Here is a 14294-nt window from a genome sequence, read left to right on the forward strand (position 1 = left end):
GTATATTTCCTTGTGCTTATTTGCCTGAGAGTATTTTTAGTCATTTATAAACAGCTCTTTCTGTCCCCAGGGCACGAGCCACAGGTTACATTTGCTGTGTGAGTTTATGCACCGACCGGCTTCAGCAAATTATTTTTCATTTCGCAATCAGTAAATGTTTGCTTTAGGGTACAACAATGCAACATGATTTTTGTTTTCCTCCTTCCTTCCGTACTTTAAATTTCTTCACTTTTCTCAGTTCAACCTCTCCACAAACAACCACAGAATCAATCACCTTTTCCGATATTTGGGGCATGTTTTCTTGGCTATCCAAACAAATAACAATCAGCAAGGTTACATTCACCATGCTTGGCCCTGTGTGTTCCCTCTTGAGTTTCCACCACCTGCTCTGTGCTGTTAATATCCCTAACCCACGGATCCAGGATCATTGGTTTCCACAGGCCTTACTACAGAACCTTATCAGATTAGCTGAACTATCTCTTGACCAATATGGGGTCTCAGTATCTCCAAAACCTATAATGAGAAAACCGAGATGGAATTTGAAACTCAGTATGACCGGAAGGATTAGTGTGCAGCCCAAGACTTCTCTTACCACAAAGATGTCAGTTGGATTTGAGCTGGAGGGGGGCTTGGAGGTGGGTTTTCGATGATGACCTACATTTCTCCTAAACCGGTTGCAATGCAGGGACTTAGGACATGGCCGACATCTAATAATGTTGCTGCCTCCAGAAATGGAACTGGCGTGTAAGGAGGATTCAGTCAGCACTAATTTACCAGGGCTACAGGACGAGAAACAGTTAGGGCCCTTTTTAAACCATCTATAACTCATGGTCTGAAGTGCATGGCACAAGTGCATTTAGGGCGTGTCCGACTCCACTTTTGCTAGTTAAACAGCGCATAATATGGGCGCAAAGTAAGGCGCAAGGGGCAAAGGGGTTGCATTTAGTCACATAGGTGTGTTTTGGATGTTACATGAATTAAACCTAACAGAGTGTAATCTCCCATTCCCTTTAAAAGGTGATCCTGTACCTGGCGCATTGCTATTCAGTGAAAAATATTGTTTTTGAAAGGCTAAACGCCAACAAATATGAACTAAAGCAGAATATTTTGCCGCATAAAAACGTGAATTTTGGAAATGATATTGAATATTTTTTAAATACATTTTTATGACGCTTTAGAGTTATTGGAAATGTTTGAATCACACAAGTTGGAAACAATCCTACGCAGCAACCACTGGAATCTAATTCTAGAAATAGTATAATACTAATAATATTAGTGAAGCCTAATCTTCATTTGCAACAGTTGTGCAGAAATACCGGGTTTAAACAGAATGAATAGAAAGAAACTATTTAGAATTTAAATGTCAACATTATGAATGAAGCTTTGAAACTTTCAACTATTCGATCCCAGCCCTGGAATTGTCTTATATTGACCAGTTTCATATTCTGTTTACTGATTAGGAGGGCACTCCGTTTACTCTGTTTCGCTGTCCATTGAAAGAGGTTGCTGAAACCAGAGGCTCCATTACGCACGGGTGTGTAATGCACAGAGACATCAGCCTCAGAACGCCGCCGTTTAGGAGGAGAGGGCCGCAAAATTTGAAGTAGCCACACCTACACTCGCACACACAGAGAGGGATGAGGAGAGGAGACTGAGCGCAGACAGAAGTGTGTCTGCACCGTCCACATGAGGCGTAAAAACAGCACTTGTGGACTCATGAGTGGTTGACAGAGGGTGTGTTTTGTTTATCGTAAATAAAAACATCGGCACCATAAATTGGTGCATGAAATCACCAGAATGCAGGAAATTATTTGTTTAATGTTCAAAATGATGTAGGTGCATCTTACTGTCTGAATAATGTGCCCTTTAAATAGCAAAAAAACACTCCGCCATTGACTTTAGACCAGGTTTTTGTTAGTCAATGGCGCAATCGCTTTCTGCTGCCTCAAGTAGCAATGCGGCAACAACGCACCTGACCACATCGCAAGTACATTTGCTTACACAATGTGGATGCTGGCCGGGAAAAAAAAATGACAACTGTGTGGGTCTAAAACCAGTAATGACAGCTGCGCTGCTTTGCGTCGGGTGTAAGATAAGGATCTTATGTCTGAGTTTTAATTTGATTGGGTCAACTGCAAGAACAACTTTAATGCCCGGTGACTGACTTCCTCCACCATTAAGGTGATGTTTCACAGTTGCAGGGTTGTTTTTTATAAATGAACTATGCACGCTATTTACTCAAAAGACAAACTGTGCATACACGGGCACACACCCACACAGCAACACACACTACACTCACACACACACACTACATAAACTCATTCACCACTTCTCAATCTGGCCTTGAGCTCTGTCAGCCCTGTAGCGCATCATGTTGATAAGCAGAGGAACGCTGCTATTACATGGCCTCTCTCCTCCAGAGAGAAAGAATTGCCAGAATATGAAAAAAAACAGTAATTTCCATGAATAATAGACTATCCCCCATACACACACACACACAGACAAGCATACCTCCTTTTATTTAATAAATAATCAAGTAGTTAGTGTTGCCTGGCAACCACAGCATCAGCACCTGCATTGTTTTAACACACTGAATGATAGGCTACTGGGCTCAAGTCCCGCAGCACATTGTAGAAAGTGAAGGTTCATGTTCAAGTGATTTTCTGTGGTCTTCACCAGGTACAGCTGCCTGCAGCAAATTGAATATTCTAAAAAAAAGAAAAGAAAAACATTATCATTTCTATTCTTTCTGCATATTACATATGGCCCAGTGCACATATGTGAATATATGAATATCAAACAGATAATTTCATGGGTTGGAATTTGAGTAACTGTGATTATTAAAAGCTGTTTTTTTGCTTTGAAACTGCACCTTGTTGTCATCCTATACTTAAGAATTATTGATGAATAAAAGAGCTGAAAGATTAAGGCGCATTAATCTGCTGATAGGTATTTAATATGCTAAGCACATCTAATTTAATGCCTGATTTTAGCCTCCTTTGCATAAGACTCTGTGCATTAGCATTAGACGAAATGACTGAAAGAGTCATTTTTACAGTGTTCAAAAAGCCGACATGGAAACTACAGTATCATTCTCCTCTCGGTTGTTTTCAGTGCGAACAGCAGCACGATGGTGGACCTTTGGCAGCCTCTCAAATGCATCCTGTGCCCTTGAAAATCAAGAATGGCCTGTTCACACGGCAACTTATCTCCCAAAGTGAAGCTGACGTCTAATCAACACCTGCAACCCTTTGCCGCGTGTCCAAGTGAGACTTCAAAAGTTGTGCCAAGCCACGCGCTTCCCCGCTGTGCGCGAGACAGTAGTGGCGGAGAGGAGAAAGGAGAGAGAGAGAGATTTCTTATCAAAGCCCCCCAGAAGCTGATGTTATTTTGTCGCCATATGCATTGGATAGTACCTGTGATGTGTTGTTGAAGCCTCGCGTCCCTTTGAATCATGAGGTGGCTCGTCTCGCAGCCCATTCTCCTACAGTGATTGTGTCCCACGCTGTTAGATTACACAGTTTAGCAGAGTACCTATTTCCTGCTTTTTCCTTTCATACACCTGAGGCCTGTTCTATGAAGAGAGTTCAACATACCCGGGTTATCTTCTCCTTATCGGACTTAACTAACCCTAACGAACTAGATCCCACTAAACGGTCCTACGAAGGTGGTTATCAACTCAGTAAATCAACCTAGGGGTTCTCCATCTGACTATGAGCTGGAGACTACTGTCAGCAGAGCGGCAGAATGTGCAAATAAAGAGCGAACTATAATATTAGACAAATACGAAGAAGACAAACACACAATCCAGATTAATAATAACACGGACGAAGCTGCAGGAAGGACAGCTGGAGAAAGGAAAAATTGACAATGTGTGAATGTGTAAATTAACAGACTTATTAATTTAACAGAATACTCAAAACTCAGGTAGATTCGTCTGGATGGGGCAGTGATACTATAAAATGCTGACAGAATAAAATGGATGAATAGACACTTCATTACACCCTTAAAGTGGCAGTAGGCAGTATATTTTTGGCATCACTGGGCAAAAATCCCATAATAACCTTTCAGCATATTATAATTCAAGTGTTCTGAGAGATAACTAGACTTCTGCTCCTCCTCATGGCTCTGTTTTCAGGCTTTAGAACATCTAATTCTAAAGTCTAAAATCTAAATCTAGCCCGTGACGGGAGACTTTGACCAATCACAGATCATTTCATTGAGAGAGCGTTCCTATTGGCTGTGCTCCGGGATGTGAACGGAACTTGGCGTTCCTTCACCTGATTTTCTCATTTTACAGCTAAACCGTGCACTACAAGATGATTCTGAAAACATCTGAGGAGAGAAATAGGCATTAACGTAACATAACATTGATTCATATTTGATCAGCGCTGCCTAGTTTGACCGTTTGGTCGGAGTTCGCGAGTGATTGACAGCCGGCTCTCATAGACGGCAGATGGACAGCAGACCTCAGATCAGCTCTTACTGCTTGTTTTCCTCCGGTCTGTGAAATCTTGCAGATACCATTGGGGGCACTGGAGGACACAGAGGTACATGATTTTTTTCAGGTTTCCTGTTTCATGTACTACTGTCACGGTTTTGCGACCGTTTTATAAAAAAAAAAACTTCTTTTTTAATCATATTAAAATAATCTTCTTCATATTTGTGTAATATTATCATAAGATCCTCACACCTAGCTCTGATTGGTCCATAGTTGATCTCTTATGTGGAACATAACCTTCTCCAGAGCAGGTTAGGTGGTCAGCATCAGTTACCATGGCGATCTAAAGAGTGAACCACCGTCGTAGGACGGCAAAACCCTGAAGGGTTAATCCCGAAGTTACCTCGCTAACCCCAAATCCTGCCTCGTCGTACAGGCCTCTGAAGAAGTGCATCTGTTTCTATTGGTGATCCAACATGTCGCTCTCTCCTAACGACCCTCATGGCACCTCCGGCCTGCTAAATGCACACATGCTTTGTGTCACACGATGCTCGAGTGCCCACGCTGAATTGTTTGTGTGTAATGCATTGTTGTCTTAGGGGCAAAAAAATGCCTCTGCAATCATATCAGCGGCGCTCCATTATCTGTGTCTTGAGATGCCACTGTAGAGATCGGTCATCATATTGCTCGCCACACCTCCCGTGTTGCCAGTCAACAGCGGAGACGAATACGGTCTTTGTCAAATAGGCTCAGTGTTAAGATGGTGAAAGGAGCTTATCAGTCTGTTGCTGCTCGCTTGTAATAATCAATTACAGGTGCCTATGAGTGACCTTGAAACGTATTGAATCTGCAGAAATACAATGAGAGGATTTGAATTGCACACACTCGTGTGATACTGCCAAGGATTTCTCGCCACGCTGTGCTGGAAACACACTGAATAAGGCTGTGTGGATATATTTTTTTCTCCTGCCCAAACCTAATATCTTCCTGAAATGCATCGTCTCCCCTGGCCTTATCTCCCGCTCTGCTCTCTCTGCTGTAATTGTCGATGAGAAGCTTTTGGTGTTGCTGTTCCACCAGCAATAGCATGCAGAACATGTATCCATCAATCTGTTCAGTTCTCCCTGAGCAGTTCCCTCACAGAAATCCGTTTAGGGCTTTTCTCATTGAGTGGAGTGTAGTGGAATCCTTCTGGGGCTTCGGCTCTCTAACCTAGTTCCCCCCTCTGTGTCTTTTCAAAGAGCCTGTTCCCATTTGTGAATACATGCGCTCGCTACATAGAAACAGCAGAGAGGCAAATGATAGAGGAGACTGAGATTAATTAAGTGTGGATATCTGTTCATAATGAATGAATGAATGAAAGACTTTATTTCGAACATATAATAAATAAAAATCTTTTTATGTAGGAGATTTTACAAGTTATACCTCACCGAGTGTACGTCTAAATTGCTTTTACTCTTAGGGATTTAAATACTCTTTTTCACCCAATTAAGTAACCGACTGGTATATACATATAAATATATATATATATGAATATTTGGTGTGCCTAATTAATCAAGCAGTCCTCGCCATACTCTCCTGTCAGTAATGAGCTGAAAAATGCCGTTTCAAAACACAGGAATTTATCTGTTTACTTCAAGACTCTCGTACCGCTCTTGAAAGAGTTGTTTACTCTCTTTAGTGTACCTCCCATGGATGAAGGTAATTGGGAAGCAATGTTTGTTGTCATAGTTGTAGCCATAGTACATTTTACATTACAAATGCATTTTGAAACAGAAGGAGACGTTCGCTGGCTGTTCGGTCCTGTTCTTAGTGCGCCGCCTTAATTGGTGTGTCGGTGACTATCACAGCTTTGAACATGTTGCTCGTTGAGAGCAACGTTATGTTGTATTGCCATCCGAATGTGGAATCTGTACTCATCCTCACCTGGTAAAGTATGTATGAGATGTACAGGAAGGTACTTTACTGTGCTGTTCACACTAACAACCTACTCACAGCCCTTTATGTAACCGGCGTGCTCTAATCCCGTCATTCCGGTGTAGTAACTTTATTTCAATTATTCATTAATGTTGTTCCCCAGTAACTTTCTACGTGTGGCTATAAGGTGTTGGAACGATTTCAAATGTATGTAAAGTAGGGCTGCACGATTATGGCCAAAAATGATAATCACAATTATTTTGATCAATATTGAGTTCACGATTATTTATCACAATTATTTATAGATTTTAGGGACAAAATATTATAGGGCTGTCGATCGACATACATTTTTGAACATGATAAATCAAATGATTGTCGCAAATTAATCACATTAATTTATCAGTTCAAAATGTAGGCTACCTTAAAGAGAGATTTCTCATCTATCTAATATTCTAATCAACATGGGAGTGGACAAATATGCAGTGTGCTGACTTGACTATGACTCGCCCCAAACTGCATGTGATTATCATAAAGTGGGCATGTCTGTAAAGGGGAGACTCGTGGGTACCCATAGAACCCATTTACATTCACATATCTTGAGGTCAGAGGTCAAGGGACCCCTTTGAAAATGGCCATGACAGTTTTTCCTCACCAAATTTAGCGCAAGCTTGGTGTGATATTTCGCCTGCTTCACGACAAGCTAGTATGACATGGTTGTTACCGATGGATTCCTCAGGTTTACTAGTTTCATATGATACCAGTATCTTCTAGCTTTAAAACTGAGCTCGGTACAATCTCCAAATGATCGCGTTATCATCGCGTTAACTTTGACAGCCCTGAAATATTTTCATTGCACTTTCACATTTAAATAAACAGACTGCTTTCACTTCCATGTTGTGCTACATTCCTGCTAATGTACAAATCTTTGCATCAAAATAAGACTTAAAATTGGGTTTCTTCTTCACCTGAACTCTGGACTGCAGCCTCAACATTCAGGAAAGATTTTCACCGGCTGCCGCTGTAGGGTGAGCGCGCAGCGGCGTGACAGCTCCCCAAAAGTGAAGCCGAAACATCTCGATGATCGCCCCCTGGTGGCTGGCTGTTAGTTTAGGAAGCGCTTGATTTGATATGTGGCAGAGTTTATATCACAGTCGATCATGTTCATTTAATTGTGGAAAGCCCAAATCGTGATTAATATTCGATTAAATGTGCAGCCCTGATGTGAAGGTGTTCATCTCTTTATATGATAAACTTGAATTAACAAAGCAGAGAAAAGAAAATGTACTGCAAGAAATAACGGTGTGCTTTTGATATCCTGGAATTAAAACGCAATTAAGTGAAGCTCAAGTTTTTGTAAAACAAAATTCTCTCGTTTATCTGAAGCTCTGTTTTTTCCAGTCTTTCTTCATGTACAGAAAACAGTGATGATGTAGATTAGTTGCTAGCAAGGTAAGAAGGTTTGAAAAGGAGCTCATTAAAATAGCTCCACCGCTGCTGAGGAAGAATAATTGTAAGTCTTGTTGCGATGGAAGACTTTGATCCAATTAAGCGTGATATCAGCAGTCCGAGGTAGACGGAGTTGTGTGCTGTATCGGAAAAATACAGTCTCCTTTTTAAATTGAAGAAAATGAAAAAATGGGTCCCACCATCTGTATTTGTCCCAGACTCAAAGATCAAAAGGGAATTTTACATACGCAGTCCCACTGTCTGAATACAGTGTAGCGCTTTTTCCATCTTAGAAGATGAATATTTGTGGAAAGGAAGAAAAATAAATCTAGGAACACCAATAAATCCACCAAAAAATGTTTTACCAGGCTTAAATACAGTTCTTCCTGAAGCCAAATAGACATTAAAAGTGGCAGTCTGGATGTTTTAACACATTATGACTACTCACTGTTAGTGGTACTGATGCTTGAACATCAGCATTAGAAATAAAACGAGGCTCTAATTCCTGTAAATCAGAGATCTCCCAGCCGTGAAGAAAAGCAGTGACCTGACAGACAAATTAAGAAGCAGGATGCAGCACTGGTTTAAAACCTAAAAGCTAATTTGCTTTTAATTGCATCCTGATACACCAACAGGATTGATTGTGTCCTTTCAGAAGCCTTGGAGTTAGCTCTAAGAGCAGAATAAGACTACTCATCTCTCTTATTTTGTGGATGATTAAAAATTAAGGATGCACGATGTGGATTTTTTTTCAGCCGATATGATAACCGATAATTACGTGCTTCTCATGGCCGATAACGTTAAGATAACCGATAATTTTACAGTTTTATATTGGAAAAAATAAGTTCATAACCTGTAGTTTATGCACACCCGTGGGTAAGAAATGCTAAGATTTAGAGAACAAAGAAGGATGACTTACTATTTCATAGATCTGACTCATCAAATCATCACTATTGTTTACTCAACAAAAACAGGTCTGACTCTACAAATGTTCATTTATTTTTTTATAGTAAAGTGCATCAAAAAAACTTGTATTCCAAATTGCAATCATGTTGTCTTCATCTGAAACTGACAAAAGAGTCAAGCATGCCGTTGCCAGTGTGGACGTTTTTCACAGTGTGCTTCACTTGTTCTTCTTCCTCTGTGTTTATTGGCGGATCGCAAACCAACGTTAAAGATGCATACCGCCACATACTGTATCGGATTGTGTAGATGCTGCGCTTGTTAAGTCAATGAACGCAATTTTGCTTCGTATTATCAGCAGATAATTTATCAGCTATAACTTCATTATCGGAAAAACTAGGGCTGTCAGAATTAACGCGATAATACTGCGTTAACGCAAATTTGTTTTAACGCCACTAATTTCTTTAAAGCATTTACGCAACTCGCAATCTTTAGGTTGTAGTGGGCTCAGTTTTAAAGCTAGAGTGAAGATACTGGCATCTCATGAAACTAGAAAACCGAAGAAATCCATACCGTCATACTGGCTTGTCGCGAAGGAGGCAAAATAACGCTCCAAACTTACGCTAAATTTTGGCGAGGAAAAACTGTCAAAGGGGTCCCTTGACCTCTGACCTCTAGATATGTGAAGGAAAATGGGTTCTATGGGTACCCACAAGTCTCCCCTTTACAGACATGCCCACGTTATGATAATCACATGCAGTTTGGGGCAAGTCATAGTCAAGTCAGCACACTGACACACTGACAGCTGTTGTTGCCTGTTGGGCTGCAGTTTGCAATGTTGTGATTTGTGCATATTTCTTATGTTAAATGCAGTACCTGTGAGGGTTATAATTAATAAATATATACATACATTTGCATAAAGCAAGCATATTTGCCCACTCCCATGTTGATAAGAGTATTAAATACTTGGCAAATCTCCCTTTAAGATACATTTTGAACACGTAAAAAATGTGCGATTAATCACGATTAACTATAAACAACCATGCGATTAAATGTTTTAATGGATTTACAGCCCTATTAAAAATATTCTCATGCTGCATTGTGGCTTAAAATGTTTACTACCTTATTTAGTGTTGCTCGTCTCCAATGAGTCGTAGCAGCTTACGCCCATATATTGATACCACTACGGGTGAGTGGTATTACACATATATCTTCTGCTAAAAACTCCAGCTTTCTCTTTCAGTAACCTGACCTTTAAAACAGCCACTTACATGTGCTGAAGCAATCGTTATGTCATTGGCATTGATCAACACATCAGTCAGTCCCCTACAGGTGCATTATGGTTGTTTTGTGCAAGTGAGCAGCACCTTGTAGAACCTTCAAAGAACTCTTTTAATGCAGAACCGACAGATTTTTTGTCATTTAGAAATGCCCCGGTCCTGCAGCAACCCCTACCGCTTGACTTTTCTTCCCCCCCCGTCTGTGAGTTTGTGTTCCTCCGGCGTTACCTCTGTTAGCAGCGGGCCCTGTAGTGTGCTCGCTGCTTCCTTGCTGTCTCTCCATTAGGCGCCTAACAGAGCGTTGGGCTGCGGCTGCTCTCTCCCTCAATGCCTCCATCTCCCTGTCGCCCTTCAGGTCTCATCGCCCTCGCAATGGAGGATCCATCCGCCATGATCCCAGGACACACACTGTCCTCCATTACCCATGCTCACAGCCCACTGCATTCAGATCCCACTTCCAGGACCCATACATGAGCACCAGCCCATGTTTGCATGTGTGTGAGTGACTCCGCTAACCAAGGACGGTAAGTCATATCTAGTTACGCTACCCCAACACACACACACACACACACACAGAGAGAGAGAGAGAGAGAAGGGGGGAGGGGGAGAGCGAGGGATCAATAGGCCATTTCAAAGGGTTTTGTTTTTAGCTTGGATGAAGTCCATCTGTAGATTCCTTACACATTAACTGAATGAAAGACCTTCAGCAGTAACAGCTCACACCCCTGAGCCTTCACATAAACACTGAACATCTGCCATAAGCACTCCCGAGTCAACTATTAACAGTGCTGAATAGTTTGTAATGAACATGTTTTTCCGAGAAAATACTATGGCTGAGAGGCAAAATTTGTAATTGACTTGTTTGAAAAACTTTTCCCCTAATATTTCAACAACTTTGAGCACCACTGGATGGTACTTGTTGTCGTTTGCCTGAAGGTATGAAAAAAAGAATAATACATCAGAATTGTTACCAAGGCCCAAAGACAGTCGGAGAGTTTTCAAAGTTTCTCACTTTTTAATTATTTCATGCAATTTAGACTGACTTTTATTTTAAGGTATTTAAAAAATTGACGACATTTTCAGAGTATTTTCAGTTATCTTTCTGCGGACAGGGGCGGTCCGCTGGCATAAACCACTAGCGGGGAGCAACACAATCAGTGTGTGTTGTATTCAAAAGATCTGGCCCAGAATAACTTTCTCGTCAGTCTACAATAACATGTTTGGTATCACTGGAAAGTCAGAATTCCAAGCGTTCTAAATCACCTAAACGCACCATGACTTGAAACACACAGCGTACGCTATTAAAGGGGAAATGAAGCAGTCAAACTTCTCATTTCTTACGGTTCTTATGGTTCTACAAAGACGTAAGGTCTGACGGGAAGTCAGAGTGACTTCAGGGAGGAGTCAGCAGCTATCTTAGTCAAGTTTGACTGACTGGCATAATCAAGGTCAATATGGTATATTGGTATGGTATGGTGTATAGCAGTTTAAGAGGCTATGTCAATTAGGGATGTCATGATAAATTTCAAGTCAAAGTAGTCAATGTCAATACCAATGATATTCCACAATTCTCTATACCAATTTGATACAATGGCAAAAAAAAATAGATGTAAAACAATAAATTCCATGTACTTCAACATATACTCCTTCATTACCGTTAGCATATTGTTTTTTTGTTAGGAAGTTAAACAGGTCATAATTCACTCTTTATTATCTATTTTATATTGTTGAAAACATCTCCTTCAAACAACTCTATTTGTTCAAGTTTCTCGACAAAAACGTTTTCATTTTACAAGATTACATTTAAACACATCATGACAAATTCTTTGCCCAATACTCGTTTTTACTGAATAGATCCTGAATGCATCATAATGTAAACCAATGACACCTTCAGTGTTGAAATCGGCAGGACGAGAGTTAGATACATTTAGCGGTTAGCAGCTGGTAAGCAGCACAGCGCTGTATGGACTGCGTCCCAAACACATGTTGCATCGTCCCCGGGACGATGACACCATTAGTCTCGAGCCCTGACGGTACCAGCGGTACTGTAGAAAATAAGTACCGTCATGTTTCCAGACTTTGTCCATCGACTTGCTACTGAAGTATTGGTTCTCGTGACATCCCTAATGTCAATCCCCAAAAGAGAAGGAGGGGGAACACAAACAAAATCTTGTTTAGGGTCACCAAAATCCTATAGGACCAGCCCTGCAGCAGAGATTTAAATGGTTTAGGTCAATTCTCAGTTCACAAATGTTCCATATTGGTTATTCTGATTTGTCTCCTTCTATATTTTAGTATTGTTTGGATTGCTATATTCCCTTGTTTGATACTGAAACTTTAAACATTAAAGTGTTTTTTTTCCTGATATTTGTTGTTATTTCCGTCAGTTTTCAGGTAGATATTATGGATCTTTAGTTCAGTTTTATGCTCCAGTTTAATTGATATTCAGTCTGCTCTCTGTGTACGGATGTATATAAACGTCAGCCTTGTGCAAAAAACTGGAAAATGTGCCGACGCTACAATGCTCTTCTCATTCAAATCAGATCACTCCGTCTTCGCCTAGAGTCACAAACACCCCCAAAACTGAGATAACAAATTGTTTTATCCATAGGATCCAATTAAAAACTGTGAAATCACTGAAAGTCATTTGGTGTCTTGGATGCTTATCTCCACTGAGTGCACAAGTGATTATACTTGCCAGTGAACTCCAGGAAAATCAGAGCGATGAGAGGAGCTAGAATCATAATGTACTTCCAGTTAAAGAGCGTAATGAGGAATAGCATATTCTGATCAAATCAAAAGTGGAGGTTGTAACTCAATATTCACTTGGTCCTATACATACTGAATTAATTTTGCTGCCGTCATGTGAAGAAATACTGTACCATGAGTATTACTGTTAAGGGACAAAATAAAAGTATTAAAGGAATTCTGATAGAAATTAGGACTTAGTTTCTTTTTTGCCACGTTAGCGGCTTGGCTCTAGAGCACCGTCCGTCCGTCTGCCAGCCAATCGACCACTTCTGAAATATCTCTATAAATGTTGGATGGATTGCCATGACCAGCAGGTCAAACATTTCACTTATCCTGTGAAACAACTCAACGTCTTCTGGATGGATTGATACAAAATGTGGTACAGATATCCGTAGTGCGTAGACGATGGATCTTAAAGACTTTGGTGATACATTGACTTTTCCTCCAGCACCACCGTGAAGTTTACATTTTTTGGTTTTATGTGAATCTTAACTATACAATACCCACATGCAACTGATGTCTAATTCCTTTGCACTTTCAGTGTCACTGCACGTCTGAGAAAAAAACGTTAGACTAATGTGTTGTCATGGTTGCTTAGCGACAGGGTCACAGGGGGGGGATCACTTTCGCATTTAAGGTTAACTTCTATGGAGGAGTGGATTAAGCAGTGCCCATCTCCAGAAAAAAATCCACCGACATACAGCACTACGTAAAGAGTAAAGAGACAATTCAGAAACTATCTGATACGGGTCTTGACACCGCAGAGATTGGCAACCAGACCGGAGAAAGTGGAGCAACATCCCCGCCACGCCAAGCAACAAGGCAAGTCTAGTACAAGCAGTTATCAAAGTCATCAAACCGATGCTGGACAGTTTGTCAGTGGTTGCACAATAAATGGCACCATGCAAAAATGGAAATAAAGAGACGAATAATGAAATAAAAATAACGATAGCCTGTAATGAAAAAAAGAAATATGCAAGCTGCTTGTGTACGTTAGTGCTGCTAGTGTGCCGCCTCGGTGTGTGCAGGCAGGAGGGCCTATTTTATTGTGAATATTATTATTTATTAATGAAAAAACTATTTAAATTGGAATGTGTCTATAACTTTCATATTGCCATACTTGATGCCCGTTTCATTAAAGCAATAGCTCACTTCAGACCATGATATGTGAGCTACATTTTGCACTAAATTAACATGGTGAACCTGGTTATACGTGCTTAATATCAGCTTGTTAGCATTGTCATTGTGAGCATGTTAGTATGCTGACATTCATATTTAGCAATTTTATTAAGCAATTTCACATTTCGTGACATAACAATTAATTTCAATTATTCATGATTTGGTTGCAGACGTGGTAAAACTAGCATTATTTTCCACATATGGATCTATGTAGTTGAAAACACTGGTCCATTAGTGCGAAGCATTTTCCGTGTGAGCAAAGAATGCTCTTTATTTTGGTTAAATTATCAGAGACAACATTCGGCTCGTATTGAATTGATTGGCTCTGCGGGTTTCCAGCGTTTCCCCGACATAGAGGCCATCTGTGGCACGCCACC

The sequence above is a fragment of the Sebastes fasciatus genome, chromosome 10, assembly GCF_043250625.1.
Source record: "Sebastes fasciatus isolate fSebFas1 chromosome 10, fSebFas1.pri, whole genome shotgun sequence".
NCBI classification, from domain to species: domain Eukaryota; kingdom Metazoa; phylum Chordata; class Actinopteri; order Perciformes; family Sebastidae; genus Sebastes; species Sebastes fasciatus.